Genomic DNA, 12,982 nt, shown 5'->3' with positions numbered 1-12,982 from the left:
ATTCAATCCAAAACATAATTTTCTTATCAGCTGTAGATGTTTGATTGGTGTGTCTGAAACCTACGTTATATAAATGTTCTGATGTTTCCTTTCATAAGGAACAATGTAAGCTTTAGTAGAACTAAGACTTTGAACAACATGCGGTTGCTCAATTCCTATTCTTGAAAGCTCAATAGCCCAACGTGGGGCTCGAACCCACGACCCTGAGATTAAGAGTCTCATGCTCTACCGAACTGAGCTAGCCGGGCTTCTTCCATATAACCTCCCATCACAATAGAAACATCAAAATGCAAGAATATGTTTAATGAGAAGTAAAACCCTCTACTATGAAAACAACCTAGCTCTGAGAAAATTATCAGATTACAGAGTAAGTTTTACCCTTAACGTTTTTGACCACAAGTTCCGTGAACAAAACCAGCCTGAACCATCTTGCCTAACTCTTTCGCCAGAAGATAAAATACATGCATGCTTGTTATTTGTTATGGCTTCAATCTGTTGCAGTTTTCCATTATAGTTAAGCTATATAAACTAGACAAATTGATGGATTCAATATATACATAATTTTCTGATCAGCCGTTGATGTTTAATTGGTGTGTGTGATACCAATGGAATGTATATGCTCTGATGTTTCCTTTAATAAAGAGTCTTTTAAGCTAAGACTTTGATCAGCATGCTGGTGCTCAATTCCTAATCTTAAAAGCTTCATAGCCCAACGTGGGGCTCGAACCCACGACCCTGACATTAAGAGTCTCATGCTCTACCGAATTTAGCTAGCCTGGCTTCTACCTTGAAACTTCACATCACGATGGAGATGTTAGAATGCAAGAATATATTTCATGAGAAGTAAAGCCCTCTAGTATGAAAACAACCTAGGTCTGAGAAAATGATCAGTTTACAGAGTAAGTTTTACCCTTAACGTTTTTGACCACAAGTTCCTTGAACAAAACCAGCCTGAACCAGGCTGCCTAACTCTTTCGCCAGAAGATCAAGCACACTCATGCTATTCATTGGTTAGGCATCGAGTCTCTTGCAGTTTTCAATCCTAGTTTAGGATATAATCTAGACAAATTGAGGGATTCAATCCAAAACATAATTTTCTTATCAGCTGTAGATATTTGATTGGTGTATATGAAACCTACGTTATATAAATGTTCTGATGTTTCCTTTAATAAGGAACAATTTAAGCTTTAGTAGAACTAAGACTTTGATCAACATGCGGGTGCTCAATTCCTATTCTTGAAAGCTCAATAGCCCATGGTGGGGCTCGAACCCACGACCCTGAGATTAAGAGTCTCATGCTCTGCCGAACTGAGCTAGCCGGGCTTCTTCCTTATAACTTCCCATCACAATACAAACATCAAAATGCAAGAATATGTTTAATGAGTAGTAAAACCCTCTACTATGAAAACAACCTAGGTCTGAGAAAATTATCAGATTACAGAGTAAGTTTTACCCTTAACGTTTTTGACCAAAAGTTTCGTGAACAAAACCAGCCTGAACCAGGTTGCCTAACTCTTTCGCCAGAAGATCAAGCACACTCATGCTATTCATTGGTTAGGGATCGAGTCTCTTGCAGTTTTCAATCCTAGTTTAGGATATAATCTAGACAATTGATGGATTCAATCCAAAACATAATTTTCTTATCAGCTGTAGATGTTTGATTGGTGTGTCTGAAACCTACGTTATATAAATGTTCTGATGTTTCCTTTCATAAGGAACAATGTAAGCTTTAGTAGAACTAAGATCTTGAACAACATGCGGTTGCTCAATTCCTATTCTTGGAAGCTCAATAGCCCAACGTGGGGCTCGAACCCACGACCCTGAGATTAAGAGTCTCATGCTCTACCGAACTGAGCTAGCCGGGCTTCTTCCATATAACCTCCCATCACAATAGAAACATCAAAATGCAAGAATATGTTTAATGAGAAGTAAAACCCTCTACTATGAAAACAACCTAGCTCTGAGAAAATTATCAGATTACAGAGTAAGTTTTACCCTTAACGTTTTTGACCACAAGTTCCGTGAACAAAACCAGCCTGAACCATCTTGCCTAACTCTTTCGCCAGAAGATAAAATACATGCATGCTTTTTATTTGTTATGGCTTCAATCTGTTGCAGTTTTCCATTATAGTTAAGCTATATAAACTAGACAAATTGATGGATTCAATATATACATAATTTTCTGATCAGCCGTTGATGTTTAATTGGTGTGTGTGATACCAATGGAATGTATATGCTCTGATGTTTCCTTTAATAAAGAGTCTTTTAAGCTAAGACTTTGATCAGCATGCTGGTGCTCAATTCCTAATCTTAAAAGCTTCATAGCCCAACGTGGGGCTCGAACCCACGACCCTGACATTAAGAGTCTCATGCTCTACCGAATTTAGCTAGCCTGGCTTCTACCTTGAAACTTCACATCACGATGGAGATGTTAGAATGCAAGAATATATTTCATGAGAAGTAAAGCCCTCTAGTATGAAAACAACCTAGGTCTGAGAAAATGATCAGTTTACAGAGTAAGTTTTACCCTTAACGTTTTTGACCACAAGTTCCTTGAACAAAACCAGCCTGAACCAGGCTGCCTAACTCTTTCGCCAGAAGATCAAGCACACTCATGCTATTCATTGGTTAGGCATCGAGTCTCTTGCAGTTTTCAATCCTAGTTTAGGATATAATCTAGACAAATTGAGGGATTCAATCCAAAACATAATTTTCTTATCAGCTGTAGATATTTGATTGGTGTATATGAAACCTACGTTATATAAATGTTCTGATGTTTCCTTTAATAAGGAACAATTTAAGCTTTAGTAGAACTAAGACTTTGATCAACATGCGGGTGCTCAATTCCTATTCTTGAAAGCTCAATAGCCCATGGTGGGGCTCGAACCCACGACCCTGAGATTAAGAGTCTCATGCTCTGCCGAACTGAGCTAGCCGGGCTTCTTCCTTATAACTTCCCATCACAATACAAACATCAAAATGCAAGAATATGTTTAATGAGTAGTAAAACCCTCTACTATGAAAACAACCTAGGTCTGAGAAAATTATCAGATTACAGAGTAAGTTTTACCCTTAACGTTTTTGACCAAAAGTTTCGTGAACAAAACCAGCCTGAACCAGGTTGCCTAACTCTTTCGCCAGAAGATCAAGCACACTCATGCTATTCATTGGTTAGGGATCGAGTCTCTTGCAGTTTTCAATCCTAGTTTAGGATATAATCTAGACAATTGATGGATTCAATCCAAAACATAATTTTCTTATCAGCTGTAGATGTTTGATTGGTGTGTCTGAAACCTACGTTATATAAATGTTCTGATGTTTCCTTTCATAAGGAACAATGTAAGCTTTAGTAGAACTAAGACTTTGAACAACATGCGGTTGCTCAATTCCTATTCTTGAAAGCTCAATAGCCCAACGTGGGGCTCGAACCCACGACCCTGAGATTAAGAGTCTCATGCTCTACCGAACTGAGCTAGCCGGGCTTCTTCCATATAACCTCCCATCACAATAGAAACATCAAAATGCAAGAATATGTTTAATGAGAAGTAAAACCCTCTACTATGAAAACAACCTAGGTCTGAGAAAATTATCAGATTACAGAGTAAGTTTTACCCTTAACGTTTTTGACCAAAAGTTTCGTGAACAAAACCAGCCTGAACCAGGTTGCCTAACTCTTTCGCCAGAAGATCAAGCACACTCATGCTATTCATTGGTTAGGGATCGAGTCTCTTGCAGTTTTCAATCCTAGTTTAGGATATAATCTAGACAAATTGATGGATTCAATCCAAAACATAATTTTCTTATCAGCTGTAGATGTTTGATTGGTGTGTCTGAAACCTACGTTATATAAATGTTCTGATGTTTCCTTTCATAAGGAACAATGTAAGCTTTAGTAGAACTAAGACTTTGAACACCATGCGGTTGCTCAATTCCTAATCTTAAAAGCTTCATAGCCCAACGTGGGGCTCGAACCCACGACCCTGACATTAAGAGTCTCATGCTCTACCGAATTTAGCTAGCCTGGCTTCTACCTTGAAACTTCACATCACGATGGAGATGTTAGAATGCAAGAATATATTTCATGAGGAGTAAAGCCCTCTAGTATGAAAACAACCTAGGTCTGAGAAAATGATCAGTTTACAGAGTAAGTTTTACCCTTAACGTTTTTGACCACAAGTTCCTTGAACAAAACCAGCCTGAACCAGGCTGCCTAACTCTTTCGCCAGAAGATCAAGCACACTCATGCTCTTCATTGGTTAGGGATCGAGTCTCTTGCAGTTTTCAATCCTAGTTTAGGATATAATCTAGACAAATTGATGGATTCAATCCAAAACATAATTTTCTTATCAGCTGTAGATGTTTGATTGGTGTGTCTGAAACCTACGTTATATAAATGTTCTGATGTTTCCTTTCATAAGGAACAATGTAAGCTTTAGTAGAACTAAGACTTTGAACAACATGCGGTTGCTCAATTCCTTTTCTTGAAAGCTCAATAGCCCAACGTGGGGCTCGAACCCACAACCCTGAGATTAAGAGTCTCATGCTCTACCGAACTGAGCTAGCCGGGCTTCTTCCATATAACCTCCCATCACAATAGAAACATCAAAATGCAAGAATATGTTTAATGAGAAGTAAAACCCTCTACTATGAAAACAACCTAGGTCTGAGAAAATTATCAGATTACAGAGTAAGTTTTACCCTTAACGTTTTTGACCAAAAGTTTCGTGAACAAAACCAGCCTGAACCAGGTTGCCTAACTCTTTCGCCAGAAGATCAAGCACACTCATGCTATTCATTGGTTAGGGATCGAGTCTCTTGCAGTTTTCAATCCTAGTTTAGGATATAATCTAGACAATTGATGGATTCAATCCAAAACATAATTTTCTTATCAGCTGTAGATGTTTGATTGGTGTGTCTGAAACCTACGTTATATAAATGTTCTGATGTTTCCTTTCATAAGGAACAATGTAAGCTTTAGTAGAACTAAGACTTTGAACAACATGCGGTTGCTCAATTCCTATTCTTGAAAGCTCAATAGCCCAACGTGGGGCTCGAACCCACCACCTTGAGATTAAGAGTCTCATGCTCTACCGAACTGAGCTAGCCGGGCTTCTTCCATATAACCTCCCATCACAATAGAAACATCAAAATGCAAGAATATGTTTAATGAGAAGTAAAACCCTCTACTATGAAAACAACCTAGCTCTGAGAAAATTATCAGATTACAGAGTAAGTTTTACCCTTAACGTTTTTGACCACAAGTTCCGTGAACAAAACCAGCCTGAACCATCTTGCCTAACTCTTTCGCCAGAAGATAAAACACATGCATGCTTGTTAATTGTTATGGCTTCAATCTGTTGCAGTTTTCCATTATAGTTAAGCTATATAAACTAGACAAATTGATGGATTCAATATATACATAATTTTCTGATCAGCCGTTGATGTTTAATTGGTGTGTGTGATACCAATGGAATGTATATGCTCTGATGTTAACTTTAATAAAGAGTCTTTTAAGCTAAGACTTTGATCAGCATGCTGGTGATCAATTCCTAATCTTAAAAGCTTCATAGCCCAACGTGGGGCTCGAACCCACTACCCTGACATTAAGAGTCTCATGCTCTACCAAATTTAGCTAGCCTGGCTTCTACCTTGAAACTTCACATCATGATGGAGATGTTAGAATGCAAGAATATATTTCATGAGAAGTAAAGCCCTCTAGTATGAAAACAACCTAGGTCTGAGAAAATGATCAGTTTACAGAGTAAGTTTTACCCTTAACGTTTTTGACCAAAAGTTTCGTGAACAAAACCAGCCTGAACCAGGTTGCCTAACTCTTTCGCCAGAAGATCAAGCACACTCATGCTATTCATTGGTTAGGGATCGAGTCTCTTGCAGTTTTCAATCCTAGTTTAGGATATAATCTAGACAAATTGATGGATTCAATCCAAAACATAATTTTCTTATCAGCTGTAGATGTTTGATTGGTGTGTCTGAAACCTACGTTATATAAATGTTCTGATGTTTCCTTTCATAAGGAACAATGTAAGCTTTAGTAGAACTAAGACTTTGAACAACATGCGGTTGCTCAATTCCTAATCTTAAAAGCTTCATAGCCCAACGTGGGGCTCGAACCCACGACCCTGACATTAAGAGTCTCATGCTCTACCGAATTTAGCTAGCCTGGCTTCTACCTTGAAACTTCACATCACGATGGAGATGTTAGAATGCAAGAATATATTTCATGAGAAGTAAAGCCCTCTAGTATGAAAACAACCTAGGTCTGAGAAAATGATCAGTTTACAGAGTAAGTTTTACCCTTAACGTTTTTGACCACAAGTTCCTTGAACAAAACCAGCCTGAACCAGGCTGCCTAACTCTTTCGCCAGAAGATCAAGCACACTCATGCTATTCATTGGTTAGGGATCGAGTCGCTTGCAGTTTGCAATTCTAGTTTAGGATATAATTTAGACAAATTGATGGATTCAATCCAAAACATAATTTTCTTATCAGCTTTAGATGTTTGATTGGTGTGTCTGAAACCTATGTTATGTATATGCTCTGATGTTTCCTTTAATAAGGAACAATGTAAGCTTTAGTAGAACTAAGACTTTGAACAACATGCGGTTGCTCAATTCCTATTCTTGAAAGCTCAATAGCCCAACGTGGGGCTCGAACCCACGACCCTGAGATTAAGAGTCTCATGCTCTGCCGAACTGAGCTAGCCGGGCTTCTTCCTTATAACTTCCCATCACAATACAAACATCAAAATGCAAGAATATGTTTAATGAGGAGTAAAACCCTCTACTATGAAAACAACCTAGGTCTGAGAAAATTATCAGATTACAGAGTAAGTTTTACCCTTAACGTTTTTGACCAAAAGTTTCGTGAACAAAACCAGCCTGAACCAGGTTGCCTAACTCTTTCGCCAGAAGATCAAGCACACTCATGCTATTCATTGGTTAGGGATCGAGTCTCTTGCAGTTTTCAATCCTAGTTTAGGATATAATCTAGACAATTGATGGATTCAATCCAAAACATAATTTTCTTATCAGCTGTAGATGTTTGATTGGTGTGTCTGAAACCTACGTTATATAAATGTTCTGATGTTTCCTTTCATAAGGAACAATGTAAGCTTTAGTAGAACTAAGACTTTGAACAACATGCGGTTGCTCAATTCCTATTCTTGAAAGCTCAATAGCCCAACGTGGGGCTCGAACCCACGACCCTGAGATTAAGAGTCTCATGCTCTACCGAACTGAGCTAGCCGGGCTTCTTCCATATAACCTCCCATCACAATAGAAACATCAAAATGCAAGAATATGTTTAATGAGAAGTAAAACCCTCTACTATGAAAACAACCTAGCTCTGAGAAAATTATCAGATTACAGAGTAAGTTTTACCCTTAACGTTTTTGACCACAAGTTCCGTGAACAAAACCAGCCTGAACCATCTTGCCTAACTCTTTCGCCAGAAGATAAAACACATGCATGCTTGTTAATTGTTATGGCTTCAATCTGTTGCAGTTTTCCATTATAGTTAAGCTATATAAACTAGACAAATTGATGGATTCAATATATACATAATTTTCTGATCAGCCGTTGATGTTTAATTGGTGTGTGTGATACCAATGGAATGTATATGCTCTGATGTTAACTTTAATAAAGAGTCTTTTAAGCTAAGACTTTGATCAGCATGCTGGTGCTCAATTCCTAATCTTAAAAGCTTCATAGCCCAACGTGGGGCTCGAACCCACTACCCTGACATTAAGAGTCTCATGCTCTACCGAATTTAGCTAGCCTGGCTTCTACCTTGAAACTTCACATCACGATGGAGATGTTAGAATGCAAGAATATATTTCATGAGAAGTAAAGCCCTCTAGTATGAAAACAACCTAGGTCTGAGAAAATGATCAGTTTACAGAGTAAGTTTTACCCTTAACGTTTTTGACCAAAAGTTTCGTGAACAAAACCAGCCTGAACCAGGTTGCCTAACTCTTTCGCCAGAAGATCAAGCACACTCATGCTATTCATTGGTTAGGGATCGAGTCTCTTGCAGTTTTCAATCCTAGTTTAGGATATAATCTAGACAAATTGATGGATTCAATCCAAAACATAATTTTCTTATCAGCTGTAGATGTTTGATTGGTGTGTCTGAAACCTACGTTATATAAATGTTCTGATGTTTCCTTTCATAAGGAACAATGTAAGCTTTAGTAGAACTAAGAATTTGATCAACATGCGGGTGCTCAATTCCTATTCTTGAAAGCTCAATAGCCCATGGTGGGGCTCGAACCCACGACCCTGAGATTAAGAGTCTCATGCTCTGCCGAACTGAGCTAGCCGGGCTTCTTCCTTATAACTTCCCATCACAATACAAACATCAAAATGCAAGAATATGTTTAATGAGGAGTAAAACCCTCTACTATGAAAACAACCTAGGTCTGAGAAAATTATCAGATTACAGAGTAAATTTTACCCTTAACGTTTTTGACCAAAAGTTTCGTGAACAAAACCAGCCTGAACCAGGTTGCCTAACTCTTTCGCCAGAAGATCAAGCACACTCATGCTATTCATTGGTTAGGGATCGAGTCCCTTGCAGTTTTCAATCCTAGTTTAGGATATAATCTAGACAAATTGATGGATTCAATCCAAAACATAATTTTCTTATCAGCTGTAGATGTTTGATTGGTGTGTCTGAAACCTACGTTATATAAATGTTCTGATGTTTCCTTTCATAAGGAACAATGTAAGCTTTAGTAGAACTAAGACTTTGAACAACATGCGGTTGCTCAATTCCTATTCTTGAAAGCTCAATAGCCCAACGTGGGGCTCGAACCCACGACCCTGAGATTAAGAGTCTCATGCTCTACCGAACTGAGCTAGCCGGGCTTCTTCCATATAACCTCCCATCACAATAGAAACATCAAAATGCAAGAATATGTTTAATGAGAAGTAAAACCCTCTACTATGAAAACAACCTAGGTCTGAGAAAATTATCAGATTACAGAGTAAGTTTTACCCTTAACGTTTTTGACCAAAAGTTTCGTGAACAAAACCAGCCTGAACCAGGTTGCCTAACTCTTTCGCCAGAAGATCAAGCACACTCATGCTATTCATTGGTTAGGGATCGAGTCTCTTGCAGTTTTCAATCCTAGTTTAGGATATAATCTAGACAAATTGATGGATTCAATCCAAAACATAATTTTCTTATCAGCTGTAGATGTTTGATTGGTGTGTCTGAAACCTACGTTATATAAATGTTCTGATGTTTCCTTTCATAAGGAACAATGTAAGCTTTAGTAGAACTAAGACTTTGAACACCATGCGGTTGCTCAATTCCTAATCTTAAAAGCTTCATAGCCCAACGTGGGGCTCGAACCCACGACCCTGACATTAAGAGTCTCATGCTCTACCGAATTTAGCTAGCCTGGCTTCTACCTTGAAACTTCACATCACGATGGAGATGTTAGAATGCAAGAATATATTTCATGAGGAGTAAAGCCCTCTAGTATGAAAACAACCTAGGTCTGAGAAAATGATCAGTTTACAGAGTAAGTTTTACCCTTAACGTTTTTGACCACAAGTTCCTTGAACAAAACCAGCCTGAACCAGGCTGCCTAACTCTTTCGCCAGAAGATCAAGCACACTCATGCTCTTCATTGGTTAGGGATCGAGTCTCTTGCAGTTTTCAATCCTAGTTTAGGATATAATCTAGACAAATTGATGGATTCAATCCAAAACATAATTTTCTTATCAGCTGTAGATGTTTGATTGGTGTGTCTGAAACCTACGTTATATAAATGTTCTGATGTTTCCTTTCATAAGGAACAATGTAAGCTTTAGTAGAACTAAGACTTTGAACAACATGCGGTTGCTCAATTCCTTTTCTTGAAAGCTCAATAGCCCAACGTGGGGCTCGAACCCACAACCCTGAGATTAAGAGTCTCATGCTCTACCGAACTGAGCTAGCCGGGCTTCTTCCATATAACCTCCCATCACAATAGAAACATCAAAATGCAAGAATATGTTTAATGAGAAGTAAAACCCTCTACTATGAAAACAACCTAGGTCTGAGAAAATTATCAGATTACAGAGTAAGTTTTACCCTTAACGTTTTTGACCAAAAGTTTCGTGAACAAAACCAGCCTGAACCAGGTTGCCTAACTCTTTCGCCAGAAGATCAAGCACACTCATGCTATTCATTGGTTAGGGATCGAGTCTCTTGCAGTTTTCAATCCTAGTTTAGGATATAATCTAGACAATTGATGGATTCAATCCAAAACATAATTTTCTTATCAGCTGTAGATGTTTGATTGGTGTGTCTGAAACCTACGTTATATAAATGTTCTGATGTTTCCTTTCATAAGGAACAATGTAAGCTTTAGTAGAACTAAGACTTTGAACAACATGCGGTTGCTCAATTCCTATTCTTGAAAGCTCAATAGCCCAACGTGGGGCTCGAACCCACCACCTTGAGATTAAGAGTCTCATGCTCTACCGAACTGAGCTAGCCGGGCTTCTTCCATATAACCTCCCATCACAATAGAAACATCAAAATGCAAGAATATGTTTAATGAGAAGTAAAACCCTCTACTATGAAAACAACCTAGCTCTGAGAAAATTATCAGATTACAGAGTAAGTTTTACCCTTAACGTTTTTGACCACAAGTTCCGTGAACAAAACCAGCCTGAACCATCTTGCCTAACTCTTTCGCCAGAAGATAAAACACATGCATGCTTGTTAATTGTTATGGCTTCAATCTGTTGCAGTTTTCCATTATAGTTAAGCTATATAAACTAGACAAATTGATGGATTCAATATATACATAATTTTCTGATCAGCCGTTGATGTTTAATTGGTGTGTGTGATACCAATGGAATGTATATGCTCTGATGTTAACTTTAATAAAGAGTCTTTTAAGCTAAGACTTTGATCAGCATGCTGGTGATCAATTCCTAATCTTAAAAGCTTCATAGCCCAACGTGGGGCTCGAACCCACTACCCTGACATTAAGAGTCTCATGCTCTACCAAATTTAGCTAGCCTGGCTTCTACCTTGAAACTTCACATCACGATGGAGATGTTAGAATGCAAGAATATATTTCATGAGAAGTAAAGCCCTCTAGTATGAAAACAACCTAGGTCTGAGAAAATGATCAGTTTACAGAGTAAGTTTTACCCTTAACGTTTTTGACCAAAAGTTTCGTGAACAAAACCAGCCTGAACCAGGTTGCCTAACTCTTTCGCCAGAAGATCAAGCACACTCATGCTATTCATTGGTTAGGGATCGAGTCTCTTGCAGTTTTCAATCCTAGTTTAGGATATAATCTAGACAAATTGATGGATTCAATCCAAAACATAATTTTCTTATCAGCTGTAGATGTTTGATTGGTGTGTCTGAAACCTACGTTATATAAATGTTCTGATGTTTCCTTTCATAAGGAACAATGTAAGCTTTAGTAGAACTAAGACTTTGAACAACATGCGGTTGCTCAATTCCTAATCTTAAAAGCTTCATAGCCCAACGTGGGGCTCGAACCCACGACCCTGACATTAAGAGTCTCATGCTCTACCGAATTTAGCTAGCCTGGCTTCTACCTTGAAACTTCACATCACGATGGAGATGTTAGAATGCAAGAATATATTTCATGAGAAGTAAAGCCCTCTAGTATGAAAACAACCTAGGTCTGAGAAAATGATCAGTTTACAGAGTAAGTTTTACCCTTAACGTTTTTGACCACAAGTTCCTTGAACAAAACCAGCCTGAACCAGGCTGCCTAACTCTTTCGCCAGAAGATCAAGCACACTCATGCTATTCATTGGTTAGGGATCGAGTCGCTTGCAGTTTGCAATTCTAGTTTAGGATATAATTTAGACAAATTGATGGATTCAATCCAAAACATAATTTTCTTATCAGCTTTAGATGTTTGATTGGTGTGTCTGAAACCTATGTTATGTATATGCTCTGATGTTTCCTTTAATAAGGAACAATGTAAGCTTTAGTAGAACTAAGACTTTGAACAACATGCGGTTGCTCAATTCCTATTCTTGAAAGCTCAATAGCCCAACGTGGGGCTCGAACCCACGACCCTGAGATTAAGAGTCTCATGCTCTTCCGAACTGAGCTAGCCGGGCTTCTTCCATATAACCTCCCATCACAATAGAAACATCAAAATGCAAGAATATGTTTAATGAGAAGTAAAACCCTCTACTATGAAAACAACCTAGCTCTGAGAAAATTATCAGATTACAGAGTAAGTTTTACCCTTAACGTTTTTGACCACAAGTTCCGTGAACAAAACCAGCCTGAACCATCTTGCCTAACTCTTTCGCCAGAAGATAAAACACATGCATGCTTGTTAATTGTTATGGCTTCAATCTGTTGCAGTTTTCCATTATAGTTAAGCTATATAAACTAGACAAATTGATGGATTCAATATATACATAATTTTCTGATCAGCCGTTGATGTTTAATTGGTGTGTGTGATACCAATGGAATGTATATGCTCTGATGTTTCCTTTAATAAAGAGTCTTTTAAGCTAAGACTTTGATCAGCATGCTGGTGCTCAATTCCTAATCTTAAAAGCTTCATAGCCCAACGTGGGGCTCGAACCCACTACCCTGACATTAAGAGTCTCATGCTCTACCGAATTTAGCTAGCCTGGCTTCTACCTTGAAACTTCACATCACGATGGAGATGTTAGAATGCAAGAATATATTTCATGAGAAGTAAAGCCCTCTAGTATGAAAACAACCTAGGTCTGAGAAAATGATCAGTTTACAGAGTAAGTTTTACCCTTAACGTTTTTGACCACAAGTTCCTTGAACAAAACCAGCCTGAACCAGGCTGCCTAACTCTTTCGCCAGAAGATCAAGCACACTCATGCTATTCATTGGTTAGGCATCGAGTCTCTTGCAGTTTTCAATCCTAGTTTAGGATATAATCTAGACAAATTGAGGGATTCAATCCAAAACATAATTT

At 38.3% G+C, this 12,982-nt stretch overlaps 11 non-coding genes across 11 annotated transcripts; all 11 read right to left on the bottom strand.

Moving 5' to 3' along the window:
• Positions 1 to 174: 174 nt before the first annotated feature.
• Positions 175 to 248, bottom strand: trnak-cuu (transfer RNA lysine (anticodon CUU)). Its single transcript has one exon. It is a non-coding gene; the product is annotated as a tRNA-Lys (tRNA).
• A 1,543-nt stretch (positions 249 to 1,791) lies between these two features.
• Positions 1,792 to 1,865, bottom strand: trnak-cuu (transfer RNA lysine (anticodon CUU)). Its single transcript has one exon. It is a non-coding gene; the product is annotated as a tRNA-Lys (tRNA).
• A 1,543-nt stretch (positions 1,866 to 3,408) lies between these two features.
• Positions 3,409 to 3,482, bottom strand: trnak-cuu (transfer RNA lysine (anticodon CUU)). The gene has a single exon. It is a non-coding gene; the product is annotated as a tRNA-Lys (tRNA).
• Positions 3,483 to 4,494: 1,012 nt separating this feature from the next.
• On the bottom strand, positions 4,495 to 4,568 carry trnak-cuu (transfer RNA lysine (anticodon CUU)). Its single transcript has one exon. It is a non-coding gene; the product is annotated as a tRNA-Lys (tRNA).
• A 468-nt stretch (positions 4,569 to 5,036) lies between these two features.
• Positions 5,037 to 5,110, bottom strand: trnak-cuu (transfer RNA lysine (anticodon CUU)). Its single transcript has one exon. It is a non-coding gene; the product is annotated as a tRNA-Lys (tRNA).
• Positions 5,111 to 6,654: 1,544 nt separating this feature from the next.
• trnak-cuu (transfer RNA lysine (anticodon CUU)) lies at positions 6,655 to 6,728 on the bottom strand. The gene has a single exon. It is a non-coding gene; the product is annotated as a tRNA-Lys (tRNA).
• A 468-nt stretch (positions 6,729 to 7,196) lies between these two features.
• On the bottom strand, positions 7,197 to 7,270 carry trnak-cuu (transfer RNA lysine (anticodon CUU)). Its single transcript has one exon. It is a non-coding gene; the product is annotated as a tRNA-Lys (tRNA).
• Positions 7,271 to 8,814: 1,544 nt separating this feature from the next.
• Positions 8,815 to 8,888, bottom strand: trnak-cuu (transfer RNA lysine (anticodon CUU)). Its single transcript has one exon. It is a non-coding gene; the product is annotated as a tRNA-Lys (tRNA).
• Positions 8,889 to 9,900: 1,012 nt separating this feature from the next.
• On the bottom strand, positions 9,901 to 9,974 carry trnak-cuu (transfer RNA lysine (anticodon CUU)). Its single transcript has one exon. It is a non-coding gene; the product is annotated as a tRNA-Lys (tRNA).
• Positions 9,975 to 10,442: 468 nt separating this feature from the next.
• Positions 10,443 to 10,516, bottom strand: trnak-cuu (transfer RNA lysine (anticodon CUU)). The gene has a single exon. It is a non-coding gene; the product is annotated as a tRNA-Lys (tRNA).
• A 1,544-nt stretch (positions 10,517 to 12,060) lies between these two features.
• trnak-cuu (transfer RNA lysine (anticodon CUU)) lies at positions 12,061 to 12,134 on the bottom strand. Its single transcript has one exon. It is a non-coding gene; the product is annotated as a tRNA-Lys (tRNA).
• Between the last annotated feature and the right edge of the window lie 848 nt (positions 12,135 to 12,982).

Source organism: Pleuronectes platessa, chromosome 21 (assembly GCF_947347685.1).
Source record: "Pleuronectes platessa chromosome 21, fPlePla1.1, whole genome shotgun sequence".
NCBI lineage: Eukaryota > Metazoa > Chordata > Actinopteri > Pleuronectiformes > Pleuronectidae > Pleuronectes > Pleuronectes platessa.
This window is presented reverse-complemented; position numbering and strand designations above follow the sequence as displayed.